This window comes from Oryx dammah, unplaced genomic scaffold (assembly GCF_014754425.2).
Source record: "Oryx dammah isolate SB20612 unplaced genomic scaffold, SCBI_Odam_1.1 HiC_scaffold_17, whole genome shotgun sequence".
Lineage (NCBI taxonomy): Eukaryota > Metazoa > Chordata > Mammalia > Artiodactyla > Bovidae > Oryx > Oryx dammah.
Genome location: NW_024070201.1, coordinates 50,868,959 through 50,881,081, shown reverse-complemented (window position 1 = coordinate 50,881,081; position 12,123 = coordinate 50,868,959).

Genomic DNA, 12,123 nt, shown 5'->3' with positions numbered 1-12,123 from the left:
AGGCCTCCACTTTCATCCCACTGGTCAGTAGTGGGACACCCAGGTTCCACTAAACCAACTGCAAGGGACAGAGGCTGGTTCGAACCAGCCATGATTCATCCTACCAATCATGATTCATCCTACCAATAGAGGGAAAGAGAGTAGGCCTGTTGGGAAGTGACTGCCTTTGCCACTGTATTTTGTGTTCTCATCTCTGATTACAAAGGTCATATATAAACATTTCAGGAAATTTTGGGAAATCCAGAGAAGGATAAAGAAGAAAAGAAAATCTCCAAATATTCTACCACCCAAATCCAACCACTGGCTTATCCATTTTGCACTGGTTTTCTCCCTCTCTTTGCTTCACTCCTTCCAGCCCCCTCCATCCTCATTTTGCACCTGCCCAGTTATCTGCCCACCCACTCAGGTACACAAAAGGTTGTTATAGGCTTTGGCCCTAAACTTGTTGTTACTTTTTTTTTTTTTTAAACCAGGTATGTATAATGGATATGTATGGCTTAAAGAATAACGACGTGATGAATATTTGTGAACCCACCACTTGGCTTGAAAAGTGAAGCATTGCTAATACCTGAAAGCCCTGATCATATCCCCTCCTTTCCCTTCCTGAATTTGCTGTTGCTACCTGTATTAGTTGGTTGTTGTCAGAAAATTCCACATATTCCCTCAAAACCCAGTGAGAATTATCTTACCCTCATGCTTTACACCAACCTAGGCTGGGCTTCCCAGATGGCTCAGTGGGTAAAGAATCCACCTGCCAGTTCAGGAGATGCAGGAGATGTGGGTTCGATCCCTGGGTCAGGAAGATCCCTTGGAAGAGGGCATGGCCACTCCCTCCAGGATTCTTGCCCGGAGAATCCCATGGACAGAGGCACCTGGGGGCTGTAGTCCATACGGTCACATAGAGTCAGACACAACTACAGTGACTGAGCGTAGAGGCACGCACAACCTAGGCTGGGTGTGGGGTGGTGTGGACCTGCTTCATTTAATAATCGTTTTTTAAAGTCTATAGGGTGTGAGAAAGCAACTGTGGGGTTCTCCCCGGACCAGTTTTATATGCTTCAGGTTATGGATTGGTTGGATTTGGATCCAGTCTGCTCTACATGTCTCATCCTATTTGGATCAAAGTCTACCTGGGGCCTATTCTTCTGGCAGCTCAGTGAAGTGTGAGAGCCACGTCCGACAGCACAAGCACATGTAAGGCGCTGCTCCTGGCTTATCTGCTAACATGCCACCTGTCAAAGCAAGTCACGGGGCTGAGCGCAGCCTCAGTAGTGTGGGGAAGTACCGTCCCTCCCAGCGGAGGGAGGTGCAGCGAATGTTTGCTAATCCATAATCCAGACTATCACAAGTGTACCTTTTGTTTTATTTACCAAACAGAAATGTATCTTTAAATTACATTACTTATAATATATAATACATGCATATTAGTTGTTTTCCTCTTTTTCTGAACTTTGTATAAGTGGCTTCAGAGTAGATTTTTTTTTTCCCCTCACTTGCTCTCTCCCTGTCTTATCAGCCAGGCTGCTTGGTAATGATTGCAGACATCAGTCTCAGCTCACTTAAAAGAAGGGGACTTATTAGAAGGGTGATAGGTGGCTTATAGAACTGATGGAAAGGTTGGAGAACCAGGCTCAGGAAGTGGACAGGATGCAAATCAGTAGTTGCCTGAGGCTGGAGATAGAAGAGGAATTCTCTGTAAAGGGGCACAAGGAAACTTTGGGCAATGATGGGAATATTTTGTATCTTTATTATGGCAATGGTTACACAGGATATTGGCATTTGGCAAAATCCATCGAACTATATATTTTAAATGGGTACAGTTTTTCCTCCAGGCTAGAATATTAGAGTGGGTAGCCTTTCCCTTCCTTCACTCTGAATCCACTTATACAAAGCTCAAAAACAGAAGAAAACAACTGATATGCATGTATTATATATTATATTATAAATAATATAATTTAAAGATATACTCCTATTTGGTAAAACCATTAAGAAAACAAAAGATATACTAAATTATACATATATATATATATATATATATATATGAGAGAGAGAGAGAGAGAGAGAGAGACACTTCCCTGATAGCTCAGTTGGTAAAGAATCCGCCTGCAATGCAGGAGACCCTAGTTTGATTCCTGGGTCAGGAAGGTCCCCTGGAGAAGGGCTAGGCTATCCACTACAGTATTCTTGGATTTTTCTTGTGGCTCAGCTGGTAAAGAATCCGCCTGTCATGCGGGATACCTGGGTTTGATCCTTGGGTTGGGAAGATCCCCTGGGGAAGGGAAAGGCTACCCACTCCAGTATTCTGGCCTGGAGAATTCCATGGACTGTATAAGGGTCGGAAAGAGTCGGACATGACTGAGCGACTTTCACTTTCATATATATATATATGAGGACATGGTTCATTTAATAATAATTTTTAAAAGTCTGTAGTGGCTAGGGTTTGAGAAAGCAACAGTGGAGTTTCCCCAGATCAGTTTTATCTGATTTGGGGTGGTATTTCTGCCCCCATATCCGTTTTTACAAACCTCTTATTAAATCTGCGAGATCCCTGATAGCATTTTTTGTTTTTAAAATATAACAGGTTTATTGATATGTCTCAGTAAATAATTCAAAGGTTTTGAGTATATTCACAGAGTTGTTCAACTACTACCACAATCAATTTTGTTTAACATTTATTATTTAAGTTTGTTTAAAATTTATTATTATTATTTTTTGACTGTACCGAGTCTTTGTTGCTGCACATGGGCTTTCTCTAGTTGCAGTGAGTGGGGGCCACTGTTTCTTGAGGTGCACAGGCTTCTCTTTTTGCAGAGCACAGGCTCTAGGCAAGTAGGCTTCACAAGTTGCAGCTCAAAGGCTCAGTTGCTCTGCAGCATGTGGAACCCTCCCAGGCCAGGGATCGAACCCGCGCCCTGTGCATTGGCAGGCAGATTCTCATCTACTATGCTGCTAGGGAAGTCCAGCACAATTTTAGAATATTATCACCACCCCACAAAGAAAGCCCAGATCCTTTAGCAGTCCCTCGTCATTTCCCCTTAGATCCCTGGATTCGTTTGCTAGGGCTGTCATAACTGAGAACCATAAACTGGGTGACTTACAGCACCAGAAATTTATTCTCTCACAGTTCTGGAGGCTAGAAGTCCAAAATCAAGGTGCTGGCAGCACCACGTGCTCTCCGTAGCTCTCCGTGAGCATCTGTTGCTCGCTTTTCTCTTAGCTTCTCATGTCGGCAATCCCTGCTGTTCCTTGGCTTGAAGTTGCATCGCTCCGATTGCTGCCTCTATTGTCATATGACATTCTCCCCACGTCTTGTGTTTTCACATGGTGTTCTTTTTCTGTGTGTCTCTTCTCATAAAGACACCAGTCATCTTAGATTAAGAAGCCATCCTACTGTAGTGTGACCTCATCTTAATTTACATCTTAATTATATCTGCAAAGACCCTGTCTCCAAGTAAGGTCACATTCACAGGTACTAGGGCTTAAGACTTTGACATGTCTTTGTGGGGGACAATTCAACTACAACCTCTCATCCCTAGGCAACCACTAATCCACTGTCTGTATTCATGGATTTACCTACTCTGGACACTTCACATTGATCTCTGGTGGCCTGAAGGATCTTGGGTGGCTTGAAGCAGGATCTCATTTCCTGGACCAGAGATTGAAGCCAGGCCGCAGATGAGGGCACCCTGAGTCCTCACCACTAGACCACACAGGCCAGTGGCTACTGACCATGCCCTGGCTTGTCTGCTTTGGAGAAATGGATCTCAACAAAGACAGAAAGTAGTGAAACAAGTCAAGTGTTTATTACAAGGAATAAAGTACAGTGGATAGACATATACAGGCAGGCTCAGAGAGTGCCACCTTCATGATAGTTTAAATCACTTATATGGGGCAGTTCTTCTCGGTTTTCTCTGACTAATCATCTTACTTTGCCTGGCTCTGAGTCCACATTTGGTTTAACCCAAGGTCCTCCCCTGTGTGAGTACATCTCTCGGCCAAGATGGATTCCAGCGCAGAGGCCTATGAGAAGGTTGACATCACCTATTATACAGTGACACCCACTCCCTTTTTGACCCATGAGGAGCCTTTCTGCACATGTGTAGTCAGGGAGGTCTCTTTACCTCAAGAATGGGAAATATGTAGTCTCTTTATCTCTTATCTGATCAGTACTCAGCTCCTCTTTGCTCCTTGTTGTTCAGCTGCTCAGTTGTGTCTGTGCAGACCCCATGGACTGCAGCAGGCCAGGTTTCCCTGTCCTTGACTGTCTCTCGAGTTTGTTCAAACTCATGTCCCTTGAGCTGGTGATGCCATCCAACCGTTTCATCCTCTGTCATCCCCTTCTCCCCCTGCCTTCAATCTTTTGCAGCATCAGGGTCTTTTCCAATGAGTCAGCTCTTCGCATCAGGGGGCCAAAGTATTGAAGCTTCAGCATCTTTGCTCCTGCCATTATCTTTATCTTGGAGTATTGGTCCATAGGGGACAGATTCCAGCTGCTCAGCCTGGGGCCTATCTCCTGCCTCAGTATAAGTGTAATTATTCAATGTATAGTCCTTTGTGACTAGTTTCTCTCACATAGCTTAGTATTTTCAAGGTATATCCATGTTGTGGCATGTTGTACTAGTACTCCATTGAATTTTTTTTTTTTTTTTTTTACTCCATTGAATTTTGTTCCATTTTGATACATTCCATTATATGGATATATCACATATATATTATTCATTAGTTGATGGGGTTGTTTCTACTCTTCAGCTGTTATGAATAGTGCTCTATGATTATTCATGTACACAGTTTTGTGTGGACATATGTTTTAATTTCTCTTGATCACAAACCCAGGAGTGGAATTTCTGAATCATGGTAACTCTATGTTTAACTTTATGAGGACCTGCCTGATTGTTTTCCAAAGTAGCTACACCATTTTCATTCCTATGAACGATCTATGGGGTTTCCAATTTCTCCACATCCTTGTCAGCACTTGTTGTTATCTGTATTTTTACTTATTAGCAATCCTAGTGAGTTTGAAGAGGTACCTCATTGTGGTTTTGACTTGAATTTCTCTAATGAGGAAAGATTTTGAGCATCTTTCCCATATTCTTAGATAAATTTCTTCTCTTAATGAACAGAAATTTTGTCATATATTTGTTGCTTACAATTGTGAACCCCAGAAATGTTTCTGAAGGTTTCCTTGAAAGGTGTCTGTTTTCTGAGTTGGTTGTGGGCATAAGAAAAGAGTTCTCTAAGGGTCCTTTGAGTCTTCAGTAAGGTCCCTGAAGATCTCATTGGTACAGAAGTTTCATTCTACAGAGGCCCTCCAAATTCACCAAGACCATCGGGGGTGAGAAGGTGTTTCCTAACTCATTCAGTCATTAAGTAAACACTCACTGACTCTCCCTACCCACCCCATGTCTGCCTTTGTGCCTGGGGTCCTGCCTTCAAGGACATTATCATCTCCTACAGAAGGCAGTTGTGGACGTAGTTGGTCAGGGTGACCAGTGCTGCTGCAGAGGATAATGCGGGGACTCTCTGTCCTTGGAAACAGGAGGCTTCTTAGAGATGGAGAGACAGCTGAGGTAAGTCCTGGAGGATGAAGGAGAGACAGCCAGGTAACGTGGTGGGGAGAGTGTGGTGGAATTCAAGGAAGGTCTCAGTCAGAGGGACAGCTTTGTATTAGCAGTGATAAAAGTTCAACTGCTGTGGGACATAAACAGATCATCTTTTTTTAAATTGTTATTTACTTACTTGGTTGTGTCGGGCCTTAGTTGTGGTGCTCAGGATTACATGGATCTTTGCTCTGTAATGTGGGGTTTTTCATTGTGGCGCACAGGCTCTCTAATCATGGCGCTTGGGCTCAGCAGTTGTACACGGGCCTAGCTGCTCCGCTGCATGTGGGATCTTAGTTCTCCAACCAGGGATTGAACCCATGCCCTCTGCTCTTCAAAGTGGATTCTTAACCACTGAATGACCAAGGAAGTCCCCGAAACAGATCGTCTTTAACAGGTCAAGGTAAGCAGTCCAAGTGGGAGTATAAATTATCTATTTCTACATATTACCCTAAAACTTAGTGGTGTAAACAATAGGCATCTATTGTCTCAGGTATTGTCTGTGGTCAAGAATTTGGGGACTTCCTTGGTGGAGCAGTGGCTAAGAGTTTATCTGCCAACGCAGGGGATATGGGTTGGATCCCTGATCCAGGAAGATGCCACATGGCACAGAGCAAGTAAGCCCGTGTGCCACAGCTACTGAAGCCTATGCCCTAAAGCCTGTTTGCCACAGCAAGAGAGGCCACTGAAATGAGAAGCAAGGACCGCAACAAGGAGTAGCCCCCGCTCGCCACAATTAGAGAAAGGCTATGCAAAGCAACAAAGACCCAGAGTAGCCCCTCACAATTAAGTAAATAAGAATTTGGAAGTGGCTTAATTAGGTAATCATGGCTCAGAGTTCTCATGAATCAAGACATCAGACTGGGCTGCAACATCTGAAGCTTGACAGGAAGTTTGGCTGTTGGCAGGAGATCTCAGTTCCTCATGATGGGGATCTGTTCTTATGACATAGTAGCTGGATTCTGCCAGAGGAAGTGATCCAAGAGAGAGTGAGATAGAAGCCACAATGCTTTTAATTAGTCTTAGAAGTCACACACTCTGCAGGGCTATGAATACCTGGAGGTAAGGATTATTGGAGGCTATCTTAGAGGCTGCCTAATGTAATCTGCCTTGTTAACCCAAGTGACTTAAAACTCTCCTCCTGCACATAAAATGCTGTCACCCTCCTCCAAGACCCTCAAAAGTCTCATCCCATTACAGTATCAATATGAAATACAGAATTTTGTAATTTTAGTCAATTTACATGCAAATGAGGCTCTTTAGGGGCAGTTCCTTAAGTTCAGCTCAGTTCAATCGCTCAGTCATGTCCGACTCTTCATGACCCCATGGACTGCAGCACGCCAGGCTTCCCTGTCCATCACCAATTCCTGGAGCTTGCTCAAACACACGTCCATCGAGTCGGTGATGCCATCCAACCATCTCATCCTCTATTGACCCCTTTTCCTCCTGCCTTCAATCTTTTCCAGCATTAGGATCTTTTCCAATGAATTGGCTCTTCACATCAGATAGCCAAAGTATTAGAGCTTCAGCTTCAGCATCAGTCCTTCCAATGAATATTCAGGACTGATTTCCTTTATGATTGACTGGTTTGATTTCCTTGCAGTCAAGGGACTCTCAAGAATCTTCTCTAGCACTGTAGTTTGAAAGTATCAATTCTTCAGTGCTCAGCTTTCTTTATGGTCCAACTCTCACATCCGTACATAACTACTGGAAAAACCATAGCTTTGACTAGATGGACCTTTGTCAGCAAAGTAATGTCTCTGCTTTTAATGTGCTATCTAGGTTTGTCATAGCTTTTCTTCCAAGGAGCAAGTGTCTTTTAATCTCATGGCTACAGTCACTGTCTGCAGTAATTTTGGAGCCGAAGAAAATAAAGTCTTTCAAAGTTTCCATTATTTCCCCATCTGTTTGCCATAAAGTGATAGGATGAGATACCAATATCTTAGTTTTTTTAATATTGAGTTTTAAGCCAGCTTTTTCACTCTCCTCTTTCACCTTCATCAAGAGGCTCTTTAGTTCCTCTTTACTTTCTGCAATAAGGGTGGTGTCATCTACATATCTGAGATTGTTGATATTTCTCCTGGGAATCTTGATTCCAGCTTGTTCTTCATCCAGTCCAGTGTTTCTCATGATGTACTCTGCATATGAGTTAAATAAGCAGGGTGACAATATATAGCCTTGACGTACTCCTTTTCCTATTTGGAACCAGTCCATTGTTCCATGTCTGGTTATCTAACTGCTGCTTCTTGACCTGCATACAGGTTTCTCAGGAGGCAGGTAAGATGGTCTGGTATCCCCATCTCTTGAAGAATTTTCCAGTTTGTTGTGATCCACACAGTCAAAGGCTTTAGCATAGTCAATGAAGCATAAGTAGATATTCTTCTGGAATTCCCTTGCTTTTTCTATGATCCAACATATATTGGCAATTTGATCTCTGGTTCTGCCTTTTCTAAATCCAGCTTGAATATCTGAAAGTTCTCAGTTCACGTACTGTTGAAGCCTAGCTTGGAGGATTTTGAGCATTACTTTGCTAGCATGTGAAATGAATGCAATTGTGTGGTAGTTTGCACATTCTTTGGCTTTGCCCTTCTTTGGAATTGGAGTGAAAACTGACCTTTTCCAGTCTTGTGGCCACTGCTGAGTTTTCCAAATTTTCTGGTGTATTGAGTGCAGCACTTTTACAGCATCATCTTTTAGGATTTGAAATAACTCAACTGCAATTCCATCACCTCCACTAGCTTTGCTCATGGTGATGCTTCCTAAGGCCCACTTGACTTTTCACTCCAGGATGTCTGGCTCTGAGTGATCACATCAAAGCAAAATGCCTAGAAGAAAATAGGAGAGCTGGAAAGGATGGAGTTTGTCTGGAAGCACAGATTTCTCATTCTCTTTGAAATCAGTTTTGACGGACAAAGCATGTTTGTTCACAATATATAAAGACTTTCAAAATTAGAGAAAAAAGAACCATTCCCTTCTCTCCCTCTTAAGACCACAATGAGAGCTGACTGGTGGGTACACAGGTGGCTGTTATCCTGTCCTAAGAGCTTTTCTATCTCTTGGACTGTATTAACAACAATGTAGCAGGCTCTAGGTATTTGCGCAGAGCCCTGGCCTTTGAGGGATGTCCTAGTTTCTAGGCTTTTCCCTCCTGGAGGTTTTCCTGCCTCCATTCTTCTCTCTGTCCTCTTTTGTTTGACTAAAGTGTATTCCCTGAGAAGCCTAAGATCTCCATCCTGAGACAACTTCTGATCTTGTCACTCTGCTCCACTCATCACTGTCATTCACAAGTGCCTTTTGCCAACCTTTCTGGAACTTTCCTCCTTTGTAAAGAACCAGAAGAGGGACTTCCCTGGTGGTCCAGTAGTTAAAACTCCTGCTTCCACTGCAGGGGGATGGTTGGATCCCAGGTTAAGGAACATCCCTGAACAAAGAACACTGCAGGGGCATGGGCTGGATACCTGGATCCCTGGTCAAGGAATCCACATGTCTTTAGGTTTGGCCGAAAAGTAAAAACAAAACAAAAGAATACAGTTATAAACAAACAGCAACAACAAAATGCAAAATCCTTTTCTCTGTACAGAGCTTAAGGGTTAAAGAGATGTTTACATTAGATTCTCAGAGCGATCCTGTGAGTCTGTGTGAGTATCTGTATTTTGCAGAAAGGTGAAATGACTTGCCCAAGGTCACACAGCTTGGGTTAATGCAAGGATGGAGAAGGGGACCTCAGTTCTGGCTGACTCCGTAGTCTCTGCAACTTCATCCCACTACCTCTTCAACCCCATACTCCATTGAAAATTACTCCCCCAGACACAGCCTGCCAATCTTTTCATCTCTTCTGAAATACTTTATGCTATAGTCTAACTACTTGAGAGAGAGGTTCTTATCCTGGCTCCTGAGAATCTTCTGGGGGGGTCTGTGATCTGGATGGGAAAATTACATTTTTATATTCATTAATCTTTACAGTGTTTTCTTCCATTTTGCATACAGATCACAAACTATGGTAGAATTAGCAGGAACTGTGACTTTATAACCAACAAAAATCACACGTTTCCATATCACATTTCAATTGTTACAGATATCTTGAAATACTGTCTGTGAAATTTGAAATTGAGGCAGTTATTAAATAGTGTGTGACATTCTGTTTTCTGTCAACAAACATATTGCTGATTAAATGTTAAAATATTTTGATAACTGTATTTCTTTTGTAATCTTATGTAATTTATGTTATGCACTTACAATCATTATTTTGAGAGGGATTCATAGGCTTCATCAGCCTACCTAAAAGGTCCATGAAAAAGGTAGAGGACCCCTGATTTCAGTTTTCCTGAATTCAGGGTGTGTTGCTTCTGCCCCTTACAGAGCCCTTCGCTGTCTGCTTAGTTCTTCCTCCACAGTAGAATTTAAGGGTCTCAACTGCGAAAAATTTTCCCCAGGGACCTCAGTCTAGAATGGAATTTGATGACTAGAGTACCAGTGACCCCTGTCTTGCCCCCGCCCTTGAGCAGCCATTGCAGGTGTAGCTGTGCAGGGCAGCCTATTTCTTTTGGCAGTGCAAGGGGCTTGCTTTGCTGGTGATCTTTGATGGAAGAGGTTAGCAAGGCCAAGTCAGAAGCTGGAGGGGGCCCTTGCTGAAGCTCCAGGCACAAAAGCCCTGACTGCCTTGGGGTCCAGGTGAGTGCACAGCACAGAGCTGGGGAGAAGACCCATCTCTCCTCTGCTGAATGGAATCTGGTGCATCCTGAAGGCCTGAGGCTGAGCTAGGGGGACACCAACACAGGGCACAGGGGAGCTGGGCCAGGACTGAAGGAGCAAGGGGTTACGTAGGGAATTTTTTGTTTTGCTAGACCATGAATTTCATCTTATAATTGAAGACTTGGCGGTCCCGTAAGAAGAAATGATTTTCCCAATGTCATAGCCTCTAGGTGACTGAGTTGGGTTATAAACCCAGGTCTGGACTCCTCTTATCTGTGTATCTTGTATGACACCAGAGTTCTTCACACTGATTGAAAGTATGAGCCATCACAGGAGGCGGGGTAAGAATTAACAGTGCAAAAAGGATTAAGAAAGGAAAAGTCACAGATTCAAAGACAATGGATGTTAACACCAGTTTTCCATAGCTGCTGTTAGAGATGACAGATGAAATGAAACTGAAAAACATTTCCTAAAATAGGCTCCTCTGAATCTATTTGGGGTACTTAAAATATTTACTAATTACCTGACTATGTGAGTTTTTTAATTGGTGTATTAGTTTCCTAGTGGTATCTTAACAAATTGCCCCAAACTGGGAGGCTTAAAGCAACAGAAACGTATTTTCTCACAGACTTCTGTGGATACCAGAAGTCTGAAACCAAGGTGCTGGCAGCGTTGGTTCCATCTGGAGGCTGTGAATTAGGCTCCTAGCTTCTGGTGGCTTCTGGTGAGCTTCGGTGTGCCTCAGCTTAGGGCTACATGCCTAATCTCTGCCTCTGTCCTCACGTGGCCTTCCCCTGGTGTCTCTGCGTCTCAGATTGCCTCTCCTTTCTCTTATAAAGACATCATTCACTGGATTTAGGGTCCATCTAAATCCAGAACTGATTTTGTCCTGCCTTTCTTTCCCCCCTCAATATTTATTTATTTGGCTGTACCAGGTCTTAGCTGTGGCATGTGGGATCTAGTTCCCTGACCAGGGATCAAACCTAGGCCCCCTGCATTGGGAGTGTGAGTCCCACTAGACCACCAGGGAATTCCCCCACATTCTGCCTTCTTAACTGCCAAGGGCCTCCTACCAAATGAGGCCAAAGTCACAGGTATGTAGATGGGGGTTAGAACTTGGGACATATCTTCTATGGGAGACACAATTCACAATTCAATGCACTGTAATTGGTATGCTTTTTGTGGGGGAGTTGGTTAAGTTTATCAGCTTGAGCAGCTTTATGTAAAAGAATCCTCCTAGGGTGGGAGGGAGGTTCAAGAGGGAGGGGACCTATGTATACTTATGGCTGATTCACATTATTGTATGGCAGAAACCAACACAACATTGTAAAGCAATTATCTTCCAATTTAAAAAAAAAAGAACGGGAAAAAAAAGAATATTCCTAAATGTAAACTTTCCTCCAAATTTTCTTCTAAATTTGTCAGTAACAACCCTCACCTCTGTCAGCTTGTCATAGCTTGCAAAGCATCTGGTACCTTAATTACTCTTGTATCTACCCTGGGAGTTCTGCAAGGTCAGATATTTTCAAGATATGGAAACAGCTGCAGGAGGGAAGGGACTGTGAGGACACCCCATCCTGGCTGAAGTGGCATTTGAACCCAGGACATCAAGGCTCTTTTCTCACTGCTGCAGCTGGGCTAGAGCTTTGGCAGCAGTTCCTGAACGTTCATTTGTGATTTACTTGTGCCCTAAATTTTATTTAATGTGCACTTTTCCCTTGTCATTAATTTTTCAGCTTTATTGAGGTATTTCCCTTGTCATTTTAATTGATTGTCTATAGCATCTGTATGTTTGTCATGTTAATTGATTGATTCATTCATTAATTCAACCACA